The sequence below is a fragment of the Haliotis asinina genome, chromosome 12 (assembly GCF_037392515.1).
Source record: "Haliotis asinina isolate JCU_RB_2024 chromosome 12, JCU_Hal_asi_v2, whole genome shotgun sequence".
In the NCBI taxonomy this organism is placed as follows: Eukaryota; Metazoa; Mollusca; class Gastropoda; order Lepetellida; family Haliotidae; genus Haliotis; species Haliotis asinina.
The window spans coordinates 40346587-40369274 of NC_090291.1; positions in this window are offsets into that span (position 1 = coordinate 40346587).

Sequence of the window (22688 nt, forward strand, 5' to 3'; positions counted from 1 at the left end):
CCCCTTTTCAGTTCCTGAAAATGAGGATTTTTTAGGGTTCCCGGATGCTCAATGTTTTTTGGGTTTGTTTTTTTTTCCTTACAGAATTGAATTAACTTATCTTAATACAATACTTAATACAATGCCGAAGTAGTCAGACGTTTGGCGTTCTCTCATTGCGCCAAAAAACACAGTTCGATTCCCCATAAGAGTACAACCCATGCCTGGTGTCCCCTGCTGCGATATTGCTTGGAAATTGTTACAAGTTGCGTAAAAACATACTCACTCACTCTCTCTCTCACAGACTCACGCCTTTATTCCGGAGGCAAAACGTCAATTCTATTTCGAACACCAATGATAACATCGCGTACAGTCTGTAACTGATAATCAGGGATTTATACCATGCATTTGATAAAGACTTTAACGTTGTTTCCAACACTGATAATTGATATCGTTTTCTTTTCGGTTCATTACAAAATTATGGATGATATGGCCGAGTGTTGATAGTTTAACAGCTTTAGTAATCAGCAATACTCACAATCTTGGTTCCACGTCGACTATAGGCAAAATGCTACGCCTATCTGCTGATACGATCCCCCTTGAACAGTAAGACAATACGGGATCACGTGTAACAAATCTCCAATTTGATTGGTCAGCCGATTCGGCTTTCATCTGACACTGATTTTATTTGCAAGGAAACAAGACAACGTCTTATCGTTGTTAAAAAAACCCGGCAAGATTAAAACGATGAGATTATTTGTTAAAACATGCGAAATCAAAATATCTTTGGGTTCTATTATCTCTTGGTCTTTTCTCCCAAAGCGATAACTTCTGCTGAGAACGATTTTAATTTTTTAAATAACACTGATTAACTTTGAAATAGATAGAAACCTATATATTGATACTGGTTTACTTACATTAATATTGACACCCTTTGTTAAAGATTACGAGATTTGATACAAGGCGAACGACAAGACAAAAGTGAGAACCATAGTGGATTCTGGCAGTACCCACTCGTTATGTATAGTTGTTTAATCGAGCTGAATGCTAATAAATATACAAACAAACAGAGACTGAGAATGGTCTTACGCCGCTTTTAGCAATATTCCAGTAATATCACGGTGGGGGACACCGAAATGAGTTCCATACATTGTACCCACACGGGGAAGCGAACCCGGGTCTTCGGCGTGATGAGCAAACGCTTTAACCCCTGGGCTACCTCACCATTCCAGTTATCTAGAGACACAGTGCGGAAGTGAATCAATTCGATATTGTAAGGCTTATAACGTCTTGCTATATGATTTTTAAGTTATGTTTCCCTAGTTGCAGATGGTACCTACAGAAATACTCTCAGTATTTCCGACCCGTGAAGGTCCCGTGGTAGAATAGGCCTTCAGCAACCCATGCTTGCAATAAAAGGCGACTATGCTTCTCGTAAGAGGCGACTAACGGGATCGGGTGGTCAGACTAGCTGACTTGGTTGACACATATCATCGGTTCCCAATTGCGCAGATCGATGCTCATGTTGTTGATCACTGGATTGTCTGGTCCATACTCGCTTATTTACAGACCGCCGCCATATAGCTGGAATATTGCTGAGTGCGGCGTAAAACTAAACTCACTCACTCACCCACTCACTCAGTATTTCCTATGGGCTTGGTACCGATCCTTGAAGGTTTCGACCCGTGAAGATCCCGGTTAGAATTGATCTTCAGTAACCCATGCTTGTCGTAATAGGCGACTAACGGGATCACGTGGTCAGGCTCGCTGTCTGGGTTTATGCATGTCAACGTATCCCAGCGGGGAACGATGTTCATGAATTTAGTCACTGAATCGTCTGGTCGAATCCTGGCGAAAAGAAACCGGCATATTGCGACGTTAAACAAGAAACACTCATGAGTACGAAGATTCCAAGGCTCATTTTGGGTGCTAATTATATGCATATTTAAGTCTTGTACAAATGACAAATGTCCCTCACGAAAATGTTTCAATGATTTGTTCCGAAATGTACGGCGCTTCCAAACAGCTGACTCGAAGCTTTACGTCTCATCGCCATTGTTCCAGGCGTATCATGCCTGTCAAGAAAACTTTCCACCTGTGCAGAAAAACGCAGAATCATGGAAATGGCAGCATAAACATGATACCTTACTTCTGAAGGAGTAAAAACGGCCTGTATATGGCGTGGAGCTTCTAAACAGAATCTCTTCATGTAACTAATAAATGAGTCATTTGCTAGAGTGACTAGAAAAACTCACAGTAGATACGTGGACCATGGGAGCCCGAAACAGTATCATTTTAATTGACTGTGAATAAATCTTTATGATGATTACGCCTCAGCATTGAAACTACACAGTTAATGTTTCGTTTACAACAATAAAAACATGTACTGAAGCGATAGGAATTTTTATGAATATGTTTATTTAATAGAATTTCTGAATTCACAAATAAACGGTTTTACCCAAGTTGCTATCTTGCGAAATGAGACTCTTATGGACTTGTAATATTATAATGAGAACAGATATCGGTAAGCGTTGTCTATCTTATAGTATACGGAGTACTGATAACCCATAGGCTTAATAGTTTTAAATAAAAAATGAAAACAATTGTGTTCAGTGTGGTAAATGAAAACGGAATAAAATATTTTGGATCAACGAGGTGTTATAAAAAGGTTCCGTTCTTTTAACACAAAAAAATGTTAACTGCATTTCAATTTTCTTATTATTTTTTAATATATTTTTTTAGTTTTTTGTGGGTTTGCTTCGGCAGCAATAGTTGCGACAGCCGTTGGTTGATTAGGTTTTGTTTGTCAATATTCCAGCTATATGGCTGCGGCGTGTGAACAATCGAGTCTGGACAATCCAGTGATCAACAGCATGAACATCGATCTACGCAAATGAAATACGATGACATGTGTCAACCATGACCACCCGATCCCTTTAGTCGCCTCTTACGACAAGTATTAGTTACTGAAGGCCAGTTCTAACCCGGATCTTCACGGGTACGACCCTAGTTGACTCACTGCAAACTTTACTACTGGTCATGTATTCTGTTCATATTCAACATGGAGCATTTCCAGATGTGTGAAAATGAATTAGCGCATTCACTAGTTTAGTAGAGAAAACAAATACAGAGCAAACAATACCGAGATCCTCAAACGACTCGGACAGAGCATTAAGCTCACTCAATATCCTCTTTGTACCATTCCGTTTGCTAAATGTCAGGCGCTCATCTGTACACTAACGGAAATAAGTAACTGTGCATAACATAAAATTGCCTAAATAAAAGTTGTTTGAAAAGTTATAAAGACAACCGTGAATAAATATGTAGCAGAGCACGTTTCATGAAATGTAAGGTCACCTACTGCGCGTGGCACGTCCACTTTGTGCCCAGTTAAATCGCTTTTCGCATGTTTTTTTATAAATGAAGTGCACACACTTGTTATTACTTTAGCCTCTGAACGTTGTAGACAACACCTTAATTTGGCCCAAAAGGAAGTGGTCAGACACCTTGTGTCCATCGAAACACAATCTCATCGCTATGGAAACGTTTTCAATACAATGGGAACACGAAAGATTTGTCTCGGACCTGTGTCCACGTAACGGCAGCGAGACAACCACATTCGGTTGATCCATCGTTTTCGTCTTTTTGGCTGCTCGGATCATTCCTGGATTACGTCCAATCACTTCCAAGACAGTGCGGAACCGGCTAAGGGAGCACAACATCCAGTCCCGACGTCCAATTTGCTCCAACGTCACCGACAGCAACGTCTTGTCTGGTGCAGACGGTACAGGAAATATGACGAGTCGGGATTAATATGGACTGCTGAATGACAGGGCAGTGGTGTACAGGCGGCGAGGTGAACAGTGATGGGTGTGTTGTTCCATGTTGACAGTTGAGAAGCGTGAGCGTTATGATATGGAGAACATCTAATCTCATAGTACAAATACAAATGGTCATTGTCAAAGGCAATGTAGCATGTCATTGTCATCAAAATGTCATTGTCATCGCATAACATGAAATAATGCTCAGTTATTTTATTCCAGTAGTATATATAAACATAACGAGGAAAGGGGGATAACTATAACAATTACAGTGACGACGAGCCGTTTTCAGCTTGCTTCCCACTGAAAGTGCCCGAGACAAATTGTGCATCCAAAACACTGTACAACTAACACTCAAGCAGGCCAGGGTTTGTCTAGAACTACCCACAATTGTAAACCAAAAGTCACTGTGTTCTGTAATCTGATTGGTTGACAAACATGATCAAATGGTATTAGATTCCCGGAAACTGCAAGACTATTTAGTGCGTACTGACACGTAGAAGCCTCGCAAACAATTGTTTTGTTGAGCCATCAACAGTGGTGACGTCATTCAAATCATATTGTAACGTAGAATGACGTCACAAATGAGCAACTCCAGAAGCTACCATAGGAACGAACCAGCTGAAACGGTCTGCTGATGAAACTTCACTGCTGTACCCATACTCGATGTAAACGAGTGCAGACAGTAAAACCCCTTGGTTTGCTTTTGTGTTTACAATGTCGATAAACATCATGTATTTAGGAGATATACATCATGTGTTGGCCAATTTCCGGGTCTCACTGAGTATTTGAAGCACGGGAATATTTCATTTGAAACCTCCTCCTGACGTCGGAAATATTCCCGTGCTTCAAATACTCAATAACATCCGGAAATTGGCCAACACATGATGTATATCTCCTAAATATTCAATCTGAATGTCAAATTTAACTTATTTACTTATTTTACTTATTGTCATTGCCTCTAAGAAGGCGTGGGGCGGCGGGGTAGCCTAGTGGTTACAACATTCGTTCGTCACTCCGAAGACACGTGTTCGATTCTCAAAATGGGTACAATGTGCGAAGCCCATTTCTGGTGTCCCGTGCCATGAGATTGCTAGAATATTGCTGAAAGCGGCGTAAAACCATACTCACTCACCCATTCCAAAATGGCGTACAGTCATGTGCACCGTCACATCAAGGCAAGAGTTTCAAACTGTTCGGCAAACATCACATTTCCCATTAAACCAACTTTTGACAAGATGCCAGATGTGAAAAAATGGTGATCGTCTAGCCTCATTTCTGTGCAAGTGGATCACCAAGATACGAGCTGATACCCCGTCTCTGGGCTCCTTAAGATACTCAGTCTATATACCCGATCCATATCGCCTGAATATCTATCGATTCCTTTCCGCCACGCTCACAGACGGCTGTATCGTTAGATCTTTCATTTACTTGGTACTAGACCCAACCAGACCCATTCGGATTTTCCTGTCATCTTATCAACTCTCGTATCTTATCGCGAGATCTTTCTGGCGCCTTTTATCGCAGCGCCATCTGCAACCGGAAACGGTTCTTGTCCAGTTCTACCTCGTATCGCCACTAGAATCATGCGGTGATTGCGAGTTTAACGGCGCTTACGAATTAAAGTGCTTATGTCATTTAATCGGCTTGAATTTTTCTTTTGAGGATTCTTGATTAGGCGATTAATAGAAATGACAACATTTATTATCGAATTTTTTGTCTCCCCAGTTCGATCTGACTCAACCATTTCCCCAACTTGCACTCGGCGCTGGCTCTAAAATACAGATTATGCTGCTGATGTTGATGATAATAATAGCATTGATGATTATAATCTGGGCGTGAAGGCTGTTATAATTAGGGTCGATAAAGACAGTGAGCCTTAAACACGAAAATCGACGTTTCAGTTAAAAAGAATTTCATGAAACATCTGGCTCCAATATTTGACAAACAAGGCACGAGCGTGTTCATTTAGTGTAATATATAACCTGTGAAATCTTTTTACACAATGCACTCAGTTTTACGCTTCTGATTCCACGTGAAACGAAACAAGCAATACTTGTCTTATTGAGCATTAAATTGGCGGATATCCCGTAATGTTGTTCAGGCACTGGTCTTGCTCCAAGGATGGACTGAGTGCTAACCCAATACGGATGTATAATAATTCTGTCTTCTAAAGAGGCACGTCTAGATAAGCGGACAGTATGTACCCCAGTCTGCTATTTATATTATTTTTAGAAATTATCATTTAAACTATGAATATACCTTTTGCAAGTCTAGTTTAGAACTATCGCCGATAGTCTAGGCCGAGACTAATGCTTAGTCTCTGAATATATTCAATTTTGATAGTAACAAACAAACCCATTTTAATTGAAAAGGGGCCCCAGGGGAACCAGAGATTCAGGAACCTGAGGAAATCTAGACTTGCTTCCTTTAAGGCTTTAGCACTGCAGAGAAGGCTTGGCATTAGGCAAAATAATGTGGTTCAGGGACTGTGAGACAGACTAGTCTATGCCCTTTGTACTCATACGACTGATAGGACCTCTACTGGGAGATCTTGACCGCGTTAATATATGTCATGGGTTGTGACTATTCCCTGAGAGAAGTAATGTGAGGTGAAAGTGGATATAACGTCGCCATTACGAATAGTTCGCTCATATGACAAAGTGCACGCGCGCGTATGTACGGCTGCTTGGACTAGTAAAGACTGTTTTTAGTGCAAAACTCACTGAGATACCATACCGCAGTTAAGCATGAGCAGCCAACTCAGACACATTATACTGACTCCTAGCCGACCAGTCCTTCTTGTACCCATTAATGCCGAACGCCAGGCAGGAACCAACAAGCAAAATAGCTTGATGTCTTTTGGCATGACGTGTTCTGGAATCGGACCCGCGACCTTCCGCTTTCCGGGCGAACGCTTAGTCTGTCGTACAGACCCGGAAGTATATATATATATATCCAAGAAAGCCCATGCAAGTCTAGAAATTGGCAAGTATACATTTCCATAGCTTCAGCTTTCTGAAAATGAGGAAAGTCTCAGGGCTCCACTTCATTATATTATTTTTTTTTCACTATGAACATTTTCAGTAAAATATGTTCATAATTTAGAGACTAGCTGTTAGTCTAGCGGACGCTCAAACCACTATACCACGGAGGCGGCCATTCCCTAAGAGAGGTTGAGACTACAAGCTCGGATACAATTAATTTGAAAGAGGGCACAACATTTGCGAGATGAAAGTATATTATATATAGTTAAGGTTATATAGTTTGTACGTTGTCTGCCAAAACAAAACAGAATCAGTCACCCTGTTTATGCAATTTTCCACCAATATCACGACGAGGAACACCAGAAATGGGCTTCACTGACTGTACCCATCTGGGGATTCGAACCAGCATTTTTACACAAACAACATGCTCGATTGTGCCTTAATATTGCACGACATGTATAGTAGCGAAAGCTACTGATTGAACGTTGAGAGCAATACTTTTGCCACTAGGCTACCACCTCCACCAAAATAGAACGAAAAATAATTCAAACAGAGGCTGTTAACTAATGCAGCCACGACCACCTGCATCGCTGCCATTGTGGATTGTGTGGTCAGCATGGCTGACATGGTTGGTGCACGTTATACCACTTCGTTGTAAATGTTGTAATTTATTTACAGACAGTCGTTATGGAGCTGTAGCTGTGTGGCTTTAAACCTGACTCAAAAGAAAATACTAATATGCAAAAGAGTATTGAAGAAAGCAAACTAGTCAAATGCTATCGATGTTACTCGGAGCGCCCATTTTAGACTAAAGCTTAGTTTCTGAACACATATCATTTTTATCGTAACAAACAAACCCATTTAAAGGGAGCCCCAGGTTAAGACAAGAGAACCATGACGTTCAAAATTTGTGGAAATCTAGACTTGTTTCATTTAGGGCCTAAGCCTTGCAGGGAGGGCTGGTGGACGTTGAAATAATGTGGTTCAGGGACTGTGAGACAAACTACGCCCATCGTTGTGACCAGATAACAGGGGAGATAAGTCAGACAGTTACCGCACTTCCGGTCATGTGAGTACATGGTTTTACTTCATGGGTAAGAGCTGTGTGTTCTTTTCAATGCATAGCTATCCAATAGATATAAGTGATAATGTTTTTTCAATGATTAGCGCCGGCATGTTTAACATGATGGCTGAATGGCCCCACAGACATGTTCAAGCGGGGTAAATTTTGTGCGGAAGTGGGATTGGGCCGTTTAGCCTGGTGAAGTGGGAAAATGAACTGGCTGAGGTGGTAGTCACGGTTTGTTTTGTTTTTGGTTTGGGATTGTATTTTGTTTTTTGGGTTTTTTTGTTTGTTTTGTTTTATTTATTTATTTATTTATTTATTCATTCATTCATTCATTCATTCATTCATTCATTCATTCATTCATTCATTCATTCATTCATTCATTCATTCATTCATTCATTTATTTATTTATGTTGTTGTTGTTGTGTCCTTGGGGGATCTGCTAATCGCCAACCACGCAGTGTGTTAAGTATGACAGGAAGATCTTCACACATTAGGATGACTCGAGCTAAGCCACATGCCACACACACAAGGGTATACATTTCAGGGGCGATGGAGTAGTCTTGTGATTAAAGCGGTCGCTCGTCTCACAGGAGACTTGGGTTCGATTCCCTACATGGGTACAATGTGTGAAGTCCATTTGTGGTGTCTCCTGCCGTGGTGTTTCTGGAGCGATAAAAACTACAGTCGCTATGGCCGACATGTAGCAATGAAACAGGAGGGGTTACGGGACAGATTTCTCTAAATCCGGTTTTGATTCTGTTGGTATTTTATGTCACATGTTAATTCTTCTATTTGTGACACCGGGAATATACAGTATCTCAAGCCTAACCATTTACGATTCAAGAATAAGGTCGATTTATTTCTGTTTGGGCATCTCTTGCGTCCCCCAGCCGTAATATTGCATGAAACATCGTAAATCTAAACTCATTCCAAATAATGATTGTCTGGACAAACGAAGGCAAGTTGGTTGTTTGGTTGGCTGTTTAACACCGAACTCATCAATATTCCAGCTATATGATAGCGGTCTGTAAACAGTCTGAACCAGACAGCCCAGAGATCAACATCATGACCATCGAATTACTCAGTTGAGAACTAATGACATGTGTCAACCAAGTGAGCCTGGCCACCCGATTCCGTTAAACGCCTTCCTTGACAAACATGGGCCGCTGAAGATCAATTCTAACCTAGATCTTCACGAGTAAGACATTGAGAGATTATTGCTATTAAGTCGGAATATAACGCGCATGCGTTATGAATGTCGTTATGGCAGGTGAGCTACAGAACACGATTTCTTCTTTGTTGGGCTGTATAGTTTTAACCTCTTCGCAAAGTCGTTAACGGGGCAATTGAAACTGATCTGTTTTCAGGATATATCAGTTCACGATTTATGGTATATATCGACTCGATTAGAAGAAATATAGCCTTACCGATTATTTAACATATAGCAAGACTACATTTGGCTAGATCACCTACTGGTTGATAGCCCATATCAGAAATTTATCTATCTTGAAAAATATATAGATATCTTTAGGCCAATTATTTTCTTTGGCTTTGTAACATTTGGAAATACTGAAAGTTTAACCGAATTAATTATTGATACTTTTGGTTAAACACACGCTTATGACTATGAATCTGATAGGAAATTCAGCGTTGTAATAAACTCATAATGTGTATACAAAATATAGTGTTTTTTGTATTTATCTTTCAAGCCGAATCTAGGTGCTTTACATCCGTAGGCCATGGATGGAAAATATTTGTAAGCCATGAATAGAAAATATGATATTAAAGTAACTGTTATACCATAAACAAACTTGTTTATTCAATTAGGAGGAGCGGTGAGATTAAAAATTTACCTAATTAAATTGTTTGACACGTCCATTTGAATTTTTTTTTTTTTTTGCCATTTGAAGCAGTTTGCATAACAAGATAGTCATTTGGAATTTCAGTACCGACAGGACTGGTTAGTATCTGTTTGCCGCGAAAAGTTAGTTTATTTCTCAGAGAGATTACACTATGAGATTAAAACATTATTGTGTCAGAAACAAGTTGATTATACAGATTACGGCCTGGCGGTGAATGAGTTCGTTCGTGACGACGGAGACCCGGATCGATGCCCGACATGGACACAGTGTGGTGCCCACCGTGATAATGCTGGAAAACTGCTAGAAGTGACGTTTAACATTATTCATTCATCGAACCCCACCTCACCCTTAACCCACGGCTACCCTACCCCAACCCTATCGGGTGTAGTGTGCTGACCTTATGGATAATAGGGGCGACTATTGATGGGGGACAACTATTGCGATAGCGATGGTCTGTTGCGACCAACTACTGCAGTACTATTGCAATAGTTTGTTTCTTCTTGACTTGTCACATTTGAAGTCATTTCTCAAATAAATGTATATATATATATATATGAAAAACACAACAAGTTCAAGTAGTTTCAGTCTTTTACAACAATTGACAAGAAACGCGAAATCAAGATCAAATAAACTGTTTAAACATAAACTCAATATAGCTGCGCGCCTGCACTCAAACACCCTTTTGTTTGTTGTTACTAAAACCATCGATTGTCACACATACTAAAGATGCATCGATAGTTTGTTCGTTTCTATCATCGATTAATTGATATCGGAGACCCAGTCATTGCAATGTATCGATAGTTCCATGCATCATCATAACCCTAGGGTTTAATGTATCGCTCAATGTGGGCATTATTCACTCATTCACCCGACCCTGCTTCGCCTATAACCCACGCCCACTCTACCCCAAACCTACAAGCTATAGTGGGGTAGTATGGTGGTTAAAGTGTTTTCTTGACAGGTAAAACCTTCTTCACTCACTCACCCGACCCTGTTTCACCTATCACCTACCTTTACCCCAACCCTACCAGGTTTTAGTGGAGTAGTCCAGTGGGTTAAACGTTCGCTCGCGATGTAAAACCTTCTTCCCTCACTCACCCGACACTACTTCACCTATCACCCAGGCCTACCCTTCCCCACCTTTCCAGCTATAGTGGAGTAGCCTAGTTGTTTCAAGCGTTTGCTCCCGATGTAAAATCTTCTTCAGTCACTCACTCAACAGCACTTCACCTATCGCCCAGGCCTACCTTTACCCCAACCCTAGCAGGTGTAGTGGAGCAGCCTAGTGGGTTAAGCGTTTGTTCACGATGTAAAACCTTCTTCCCTCACTCACCCGATCATACTACACAAGAGTACAATGTGTGAAGCCCATTTTCTTGTGTCCCCCGCCATGATATTGCTGGAATATTGCTAAAAGCGGCGTAAAACTAAACTCACTCACTCACTCATACTTCACCTGTAACCCTACCCCACGCCGAGCATGCTATATGTCACCCACACGACCCTGCTGTATACATCTGTATATCTCTGTTAATCTGCCATTATCTGCTTTCTAACAAGTTACAATCTGCAGATACAACAGTACAGAACTTGCTCAGTGGGCGATATCGAAATTATTCATATCATTACTTGATAGATAAGAAAAGCGAATCTCTTTAATCTGCATGATAACATTTGAAGCTGGTTCAAATTTTAATAATGAAAGACACTACATATGCAGTCTCTGTCGACTCCGATTATATCTGCTTATTACAGAACAATGGTTGAATATGAAAGGAATTGCATCCAACACGATTTAAAAAACGCATTGATTGTGCAGGTACCTGTATTACAAAACAAGACTAATCCTACAGCACAGCATTGTGTAGTCAGAATTTCAAAAACAGCTTATCTCAAATGAAGCAAAATGGTCGACCTTTTGTGCGCTTTAAATCAGAAAGTGCTTCCTGTTGCTAAGGAGATAACGGCTTTAATTACCCTTGCTTATCGGAACAGTTTGGAAGAGAGACCGACAGTGTCGTTAGAGTCAAAGAATCGTCTTTGCAATACCGATTCCAGTGAAACAGTATGTCAACTGCGTGTTAAGATATGAAAATCACGGTACATCACTTCTAATAAGTAGTCGACCATATTCATATTTTATGTAAAAGTGGCGGTTGGTGAAAATTCGTCTTTTTAAAATGTTCTGTTATGAGTCGTTTTCACATCCCACTTTAAAGCCCTATCTCCCGCGTCACGTGACACGTGTGATAAAGGAAGATATTTATGCAATAACGCTTTCAGTTTTATCGCCTATAGTCATATAGGATCATGTTTAATAACTGTTGACAATTCTAACTGGAAAGATATTCGCTTGTGTTAATATTCATGCAAATCGTTCTCGAGAATTGGGTATTTAAAACTGAAACTGAATTAAAAAAGAGCTTTGAACAAATATTTTTCTAAGATTTGATCAAATCAAGAATTAAAAAATGAGGCCTTTCTTATATCAAATAAGGATTTTATAAGATAAGAGGCGATCTATTCATAGAAGTTTAATTAAACTTCTGGGAAGAAATTTAAAACATATATCTATGTGCAGGAGTAAATTGTGTGTATATAATTCCTGCATGTCCCTCGCCTGTGAGTCGATATTAAACATAAGAAGTTGTTAGAGAGACAGTTGCATAATTGTGTTTATACAATGCGCCTAGTTCTTTCATATGCGGAGCATCACCCGCACAGCCTGCATCCACAGTTACCCACCCTAACCCTACTTCCTTCCCCTCATACAACCCCCAGAATTGCTGACTCACCCTAGTACATGCATGTGTAAAAAATTAATGATCCCCCCTCCCCCCTCCCCCGTCAACCATTAAATTCATCATCACCTAGCCAAATATTATGAACGGTCCTTAAGTACGCTCACACAGGCAGAGAGCGAAAGACAGTAGGTGAGGAGAGAGAGAATGAGAGAGAGAAAGAGAGAGAGAGTATAGGAGACACGCATACGTACACAGACACATAAGAAATCACTCGCGTTCGCCAACACGCACACATGCACAAAAACATACAAACACGCGCACCCTCATAAACATACACACGTGCACAAATGTCGACATATACATGCTACAGATTTGCAGCATTATTTCGGACACACATTAACAATTGCTAATGTATTTTGACCACATGCTAACAGTGTTTTGCAATATTATTACAATAATAAACAATTATTTTGCAGTATTTTGGACACATTACAACATTCCTTTCCAATACTATGGATACACACTGACAATACTTTCCTATATTCATAGCACATACTGGCATTTTTTTTGCAATATTTTTAGACACACTACATTTTGAACAATATTTTGAAATATACTCACAATTTTTTCCAGTATGTACCACACACATTCACGTTGCTTCGAACAATATTTTGGACACATGCACAATTTTTGCAACATTTTAGACACACTTTGACTTTTTTCTTGCAATATTTAGGATACACAGTGACATTGTTTGCATTATTTTGAACGCTGTTTTCTCACATCAAATTCGTACATTGGTGTTTCGCAATCGATTGTAACGTGTCTAAGAAGTGCCTGGACAAATGGACAAATTTACTGTATTGCTGAAACTAGGAATACATTCTCCTTCCTTTCCTACCCAATCTTACACCCAGCTTAACTCTACCCCACCATACCCCCTTCATACCCCCTTCATATAAAACTTCTCTGTGCCCACCCAGTTCAACGCGCCTAAGCACTCCACGAGTCAAAGGCACATATCACTACCACAAACGCACACACGCACGCACACACCGAAATTCACCCAGACCCACTCGACACACGCACACCTACTCATTTCCACTCTAGGATCCTCCAACCCAACTCCTACCCCACTGGCCCCACTGTACCACAACCCTCTCTCTGAAGATCCGCAAATATTCTTCAACGGTCGTGTATGCTGCCAGAAGAAATATACTCTAACTTTCTATCTATTCATCCCCACCCCTCCCATACTTCCTCACTCCTCACCCCTCTCCCATACTTCCTCACTCAAACGCTCATCCCTGTCAACTCCTTGACCTCATGCCCCTCTTCAATATTTTTTTCAGACCGCTGAACTGCAATGATAAATTAATTTCGGAGGCGATTCTTCAGAAGAGCGAAGTGTCGATACTGAAAGATGAAGGGTTGGCGTCGCGCTCACAAAATAGCCGTCGTTATCACCAACGGCCACAACTTGGGTCTGCCAAGCGCGTTCACAACCAAGATAAGCATCTGCGGAGAACACGTGACCAGACTCCCTGCTCGAGACTTGATAAGGATTAGCATATCGTTGCTAACGGTAGAGAACGGCGAAAACCACAAATACACGGGGCTAATCAAGCACGCGAAAAGATAACTCACATATTGCTTTTTTCGTTTGGGGAGGTTCTTTTCGACATAAAAATCACAATGACAATTTCTACTCGCGGATTCAGTCTCTTCTGAGAAGGCCTATGGTGAAAATTGAGATCGCTGTTTAGAAAACGAGATAATTTTTTATTATCATTTGGCACTATTAAATAACTTCTAGTAATTACATTTCTGTGGGATATTAGATTTTGTTAGCGCTTCTGATTTGATTGACAAAATCTTCCCGCACCAATGAATATGTCGCTTAAACAGTCATCTCTTTTCCAAAGTTTTATTAATTTTCTCGATCATATTCAAAAATTCAATTAAAGAGAATTCGCTGAGAGCTACTTAGAAGCTTTAGTTTTCTACGATTGTGAACGGGTCAGTACACGTGAACTTATCTCAAGTTTGACAGGGTATACACCAGTGATGGGCTCAACAGGACATGCGCCTTTGAATGCGCATAAGACAGTCACGTGTACCCACGTGCATGAATAATTGTTCGAGTATTTTGTACACAACGCAATGTTTCCAGAAATAATTCAAATTTTAATAAAAATACATACTTACTATTTTAATAATGATGGTTAAAAAGGTATACGAAGAGTCAGTATTGTGAAGCATCAGTGTATTTATACATTATGCTCTTTTTATTGTCTGTTTTCATTTTGATGGCGAGTGTTCCTCGAAAGACCCTTGTCTGTAGCTATATAATGAAAACAAACAAAGAATCTTAAGAATAAACAACAACATGCAATTAAATGCAGTCCACCCGAGCTGTCAAAAAATGAACGTTTATAAAATCGATGTTTCGGGTTTTTCCCAAGGAGGTAATTCGTCGTTAACACTGTGGCCTTCGCCTCTCTGGGCATTAAGTGAAAACATAATACTTCATATAGTACATTCTTTATTGTGGTCATTTTGAGACAGGTGACCAATCTTATCAGCGTAGTTCATGTATCAGCGCCAGGTCTGGCTACGCCATGGTGGACACTGATTCGAATTTGTTTGTAGAAGCAATAAAATAAAATATAGAAAAATAAAAATCAATACACACTGTACATGTTTTAGGGTGGTGATTTCACTTAGTGTACTATGCATGCCGCATCAAAGAATATTTCAAAAGCAACGGTAAATTCTACATCTTGAGACAGCGGTTGATAACAGATACAATATTGATTCAAAATGACCTCTATCAAAAAGTTACATTTCTCACTCTCTATGTTTATTAATTATCGGAAATCTGTTTATGTGAAGAGGTAGACGATAGACAGAGAATGGAAACGTATCGATTCAATTATTTTCGTAACTGTGATATGTTGAATATCGAATTATTACAAACATAAACGAGCGCTTTCGTTCTACGTTCGCCAAGATTGTGACTGTAAAAACATACGGACCTTTTGTTTAAATTTAAAAATTACACGGAAGGATTGTATCCGAAACGAAGTGATTTATTTGTAAGCCAGACACAGACAGTGTGGCTGCAGGGACTGATAGAGCGTTTTAAGAACTGGGGGTTGGAGTGTGGGTTGGAGTGTGGGTTGGAGCATGGGTTGGGGTGTGGGTTGGGGGTGCACACTATTGAGAAAGGGTTGGGGGTGTTTGGAAAGTGGGATGGGAGGAGGAGTGGGGGTTGCACACTGTATTTTCACTCGAATTTCAATGGACATATAACAATGGTTATAAAACAAGTGGTGAAATATGTAGGGCAAAAAATGTAGCATTTGTACACGCTGAAACTGACAATTAAAATGCACTCTGCACTCAAAGTTTGTTTATTGTTTATCGCCGCACTCAGCTGTATTCCAGGTTGTACAAAATTTAGTCTGACCAGACAATCCTGTGACCAACAGTATGAACATTGATCTATGTAATTTTGATACGATTACATGTGCCAACCGAGTCATCGAACCTGACCATCCGATCCCGTTAGTCGCCGTTTACAGGCCGTTTACAGGCCGTTTACAGGCCTTGGTTGCTGAAGATCAGTTCTAAACCGGGTCGTCACGGGCCACCACCTGCATGGAGGAGCGAGAGGAGGATTGGAGTAGGGGGTGTACAGACAAAAGTGATATTGTGGAGTATGGGCCTTTACAGCCACAGGAAAACACCAAAAAGGCGAAAAAGGAATTAAAAAAACTCCACCAAACAAAACAAAACATGAGAATATTGCTCCAGAATAAGAATTTATGGTTCTATGAATAAAAGAACGCTATCAAAAGTCGATGCCTAGAACATTTTAATTCTTTCTTTTTAAAAGAATGTACATTGGAAAAATTGTTTTAAATTCTAACTGGTTAAAATTGTCGATGCCTTTTTTAATAATTTCGCTTGCTTCTTTAAAATTCTTTCTTCTTAAATGTGCATTGGTACACAATTGTTTACTTGAGTGAGTTTGGTTTTACGTCGCACCAGCAACGTTCCAGCTATATGGCGGTGTTTACTTGAGAGGTACTTCTGTAGCTAATTCAAGATCCTTGTCCTGAGACACGTGTAACGTGTCAATCAGGCACACCAGACTCGATCAAGAACACAGTTCATATGGGCTTTCAATCTCTGCCCACAGCTCATGCCCCTATCAATATTTATAACTCTCTTGTCGGCTAAATCTAACCGTTATAATTGTCATTTTACTCTATCTATCTCAATTTAATATTTTGCATATTTAAAATTTATGTCAATTCAAATTTACCATCTGATAAAGATCCCTTTCATATTCACGGTATGAATATTTAAAGCGGATAATGTCAGACTACTTTAATAGATAATATTCCTTCATAGATATGTCGGGAGATGACAATGGAGGTCCTATCAAACTAAAAAAAAGCCCGAAAGAGATACGCTGTTTTACTAAAACTCCAATTTACGTGTTAAGTGGCTTAAAGAAATTGTTTTCCCTCGTGAGTAATTGAGTTCCACTTCGTTAACAGGTTAAATCACCTCCTTGACCCGATAAGACAAACTTAATTCTTCAAAATATTATTTAGTTTGATAATTAATAGAAACGATATTGATGGTACTGAGAAACTATATACGGGGAAGTTAGGGTGGGGTGGATTAAGGGTGGTGTGTCGGATTGGGGAAGAGGTTGGATTATCATATAGGAGAGATTTCTTTTGTCACCTGCACCAGGGGAATTGCTGACAACATGAATATTCATGTGTAGGCGTTGAATGTGTTAAAGCAGTGTGCACAGAACTCGATCGATTGCTTTCCTTATATGGCGACAATTATCTTACTATTTGAGGTTAATGGTGAAACTGGTAGGTTCTATGACAACGGTTTCGGGAAATCAATGCACAGGGCCTAATACCTTTACATAATACCAAGCTACATTTATAAAATACCTTGGTCAGCATGTATACCTTTAACAAAAGTCTCTGTACGCCAGTATAGCGTCGAACATTTAGGTACCTGGCCTACTGGGGTTTTTTTTCAAATACAGTTTTAAATTACAATTTTCTTAATTTAAGAAACATAGATTGCTTAAAAAATTATTGTATGCCCAAACAGAAATAAATCGCCATTATTCTTGAATCGTAAATTTTCGGTTAGGCTTGAAATGTTGTTATACCCGGTGTATACCAATGGTAGAACATTTGACAATAAATAGGAACAGAATCAGAAACGGATAAAGGCAGATGCTTCTTATCATAACCTCTCGCAATGCTACATGTCTTCCATAGCGAGTGCAATTTTTATAGGAATATTCAAGGAACTTCACGGCGGGGGACACCCGAAATGGATTTCACACATCGGGGAATCGAACCCAGGTCCTCAGCATGGCAAGCGAATACTTTAACCACTAGGCTACCCCCGCCGCCCCACCTGTGTGCCGTAAGTGCTTCTAATTAAACGATGACGAATGACAACTTGAGAAGTGAACGTGTTTTTACCAAGACAAGATGAGTTTGTTTTTTCGCAAAACCACCCGCGGTGGTACAAGAGAATAAGCATGCACAACTCCTACATAAAAAGACAGGAATGATATTGGTAGGATAGGTTAGTTTAACTTTTTCAAAAACCGGATGTTGAAGAACTTGACTGCAAGTCAATCGATTAACTGCGCTCAGAGCTTACAATAATGTAACTGATACAAGTAAGCAGTGCCAAGAATTTATACATACATTCCCTGGTAATTGGGACTAGATCTACTTTCAGGGAAGGAATACTTTTTCGAGAAATAACGATAAAAAAAGAAATGTTTTGTACATGGTTTGATAAAGTTTGATAAAAGACGATTTTGAAACAGTATTTACCGATTTCGTTAAGACACATATCCCCCTGTCGAGTACTGCACAATCCCAACAATCAGAATAAAAATCAAAAACCATATTAATATATCAACAATAATAACTATCTCTTAAATTAAATATCCACCGAAAAGGTGACAGAACAGTGAAATTACCCGTCTTGAATATATCTATACAAAATTTTGAAATTGATGCATATGAAAGTATAAATATAAATATAAATATAAATATAAATATAAATATAAATATAAATGTAAATATAAATATAAATATAAATGTAAATATAAATATAAATATAAATGTAAATATAAATATAAATATAAATGTAAATATAAATATAAATATAAATGTAAATATAAATATAAATATAAATATAAATATAAATATAAGTATAAATATAAGTATAAATATAAATATAAATATAAATATAAATGTAAATATAAATATAAATATAAATATAAGTATAAGTATAAATATAAATATAAATATAAATATAAATATAAATATAAATATAAATATAAGTATAAGTATAAATATAAATATAAATATAAATATAAATGTAAATATAAATATAACAAGTATCTTCTTAATTAGGCTTTAGATTAAGAAAGACGATGTAAAGAGTTTTAAAACGAACTTCTCTTTGTCAAGGATAGTTTGTAGGTGTTGATGCATCCACGGATTTAAGGTTGAAATTGCAAAACTGTTTTAGTGGAATATTTTCAAAAGTCGAAAAACAACGCGACGAAACATTTATTTTTAAATTACTTCTGGTGTCCCTCGACGTGGTGGTGCTGGGGTATTACTAAAAGTGGCTTAAAACATACTCACTCACCCATTAACGTTAATAGTTTCTGTGAATGTCGATAAATGTTAAATCAGAGGTCATTTCTACTACGGGAACGAAGGAAAAGTGTGCACAGATAATCGGTGACATCTCCAAATATATTTATCTATCATTTTTAATAAAGTCTACATTTGTTTACAGCGCACAGCATATTGCACTGCGTGCAATTTCCGGCAAAAAATAAATATCCTAAGAACAAGATATTAAACTGATGTTGGAAATTATGACGTATTCAAGAAAATTCTAAGATATTACTGATGAGTACAGGTGTAAAGAATGGGGGAATGTTAAAAACGCGAATGTTAAAAACCTGGCCGAAATGTCGCGCACATAATAATTTTGGCTTCGGTATTTAGGTCCTCGAACTTAGAATGCAAAGTTTTGGATTTTATACGTTTTTAACTTGGTTGTTCTATAGCCTTATATTTTATATACAATCAAGTATCTTGTTGACTTGGACAACCAAGGTGATAACTCTCAAGATTGTGAAAATACGTAGCACTTGTCCTGGGGAATTAAGTAAATGTTTTGAATAATTGTGAGAGTGAGATACATCGAGTGGCTATTAGTGATTTGGTACACAGACATAGTGTGTTTTATGAGAAAGCACGTGTTGATGGTGTCCCTGTCACCATGGCGCTGGGTAAGTCTACTGTTTGGACAACGTCACACAACACGTCATGAAAACATGGCAAATGGACAATGTTATTGTCATTACCGCCAAAGACAATACATCATGGTCACATGACTGACCGCAAACGATGGAATAACAGGTTTGTGTTATCACATTATTAACTCGCGAGGTCAGGAAACTGGCTATTACCATGACTATGACTATACCAAACCACTCATAACACAAGAGGTGTGACTATATCAACCCACTCACAACACAAGAGGTGTGACTATACCAACCCACTCACAACACAAGAGGTGTGACTATATCAACCCACTCACAACACAAGAGGTGTGACTATACCAACCCACTCACAACACAAGAGGTGTGACTATACCAACCCACTCACAACACAAGAACTGTGACTATATCAACCCACTCACAACACAAGAGGTGTGACTATATCAAACCACACACAACACAAGAGGTGTGACTATACCAGCCCACTCACAACACAAGAGGTGTGACTATACCAACCCACTCACAACACAAGAGGTGTGACTATACCAACCCACACACAACACAAGAGGTGTGACTATATCAACCCACTCACAACACAAGAGGTATGACTATACCAACCCACACACAACACAAGAGGTGTGACTATATCAACCCACACACAAGACAAGAGGTATGACTATACCAACCCACACACAAGACAAGAGGTATGGCTATACCAACCAACTCACAACACAAGGGGTGTGACTATACCAACCAACTCACAACACAAGAGGTGTGACTATACCAACCCACTCACAACACAAGAGGTATGGCTATACCAACCCACACACAAGACAAGAGGTATGGCTATACCAACCAACACACAAGACAAGAGGTATGACTATACCAACAAACACACAACACAAGAGGTGTGACTATATCAACCCACTCACAACACAAGAGGTATGACTATACCAACCCACACACAACACAAGAGGTGTGAGTATATCAACCCACACACAACACAAGAGGTGTGACTATACCAACGCACTCACAACACAAGAGGTGTGACTATACCAACCCACACACAACACAAGAGGTGTGACTATACCAACCCACTCACAACACAAGAGGTATGACTATACCAACCCACTCATAACACAAGAGGTATGACTATGCCAACCCACTCACAACACAAGGGGTGTGACTATACCAACCAACTCACAACACAAGAGGTGTGACTATACCAACCCACTCACAACACAAGAGGTATGGCTATACCAACCCACACACAAGACAAGAGGTATGACTATACCAACCCACACACAAGACAAGAGGTATGGCTATACCAACCAACACACAACACAAGAGGTGTGACTATACCAACCCACTCACAACACAAGAGGTATGGCTATACCAACCCACTCACAACACAAGAGGTATGGCTATACCAACCCACTCACAACACAAGGGGTGTGACTATACCAACCAACTCACAACACAAGAGGTGTGACTATACCAACCCACTCACAACACAAGAGGTATGGCTATACCAACCCACACACAAGACAAGAGGTATGACTATACCAACCCACACACAAGACAAGAGGTATGGCTATACCAACCAACTCACAACACAAGGGGTGTGACTATACCAACCAACTCACAACACAAGAGGTGTGACTATACCAACCCACTCACAACACAAGAGGTATGGCTATACCAACCCACACACAAGACAAGAGGTATGGCTATACCAACCAACACACAAGACAAGAGGTATGGCTATACCAACAAACACACAACACAACACCTGAGTAAAATAAACAAGGAGTTTATTACACCGCAGTCACTGGATGATTTTACATTATCATTCAATAACAGTATGTGTTACAATTATTGTTATCAATCAGCTTTCAAAGCATATAAACATTACAAGTAAATTCGTTTCACAATTACTCACATTAATCACACGTAATACAATAGTTCAATATACTTCATATCAATCTAATGGGCGTCCATGCAGCACCAAACAGCTTAGTGATCATAACGCAATGTGATAGCCAGGGTACCCGATACACTCCATACAATCAATACATCGTACATTCACTAAACAACAGCCACTAAACAAGACAGTGTTTGCCCGTAACGCAGTAGGTAGGGTACCTGACACACTTTATACTATCTACACATCACCCCAATGTGCGTTCATACAGGCATTATGAAACAATCACTAAACAACGTATACCTACTAGTAGTATTTTCACGTAATGCAATAGTTAGGTTACCCGACACACTCTATACATCCTGCAATAGCCAAAATTGTAGAGTTAATCATTATCAAACAAACGATCCTAAACCGCAATGCAGAGTAAATGAGAAATACATTTAACGACAGCACGTGCCACGTAGACCTAACGGTTGTGCCAGGCTCGGGTTATATACACCCGAATAATCAACAACAGACTACAGTTAATATAGTAAATGGTACAGATTTGTAAAAGTAGAGGAAAGTAAAGGATCGCACCTGAAATATTCTAAAACATTGTGTGTTCCTCTCTGTTACTAATATGTCAATGATGTGCAAAACATAGGGTTCAGCTGATTCTATATGTTTGATTTTAATTAATTGTATCTTAATTTAGAGATGTTAAATGCGTAGATAATAACAGCACTAGCGCTTAGTCTGCAGTCAAACACTCGCACATGGTTCATTTTTTTCTCATTTAAGAAAACCCATTATTTAAAGCTTTCAGAACAGAAAAAACTGGCGTGTTAGACAACTGATGATAATTATCTCAGATATCATGTCTTTGAAAAAACTAAATATGCTTATTTCGGCATAAACAGCAAAGTTAAAAAGTAGTAAGGT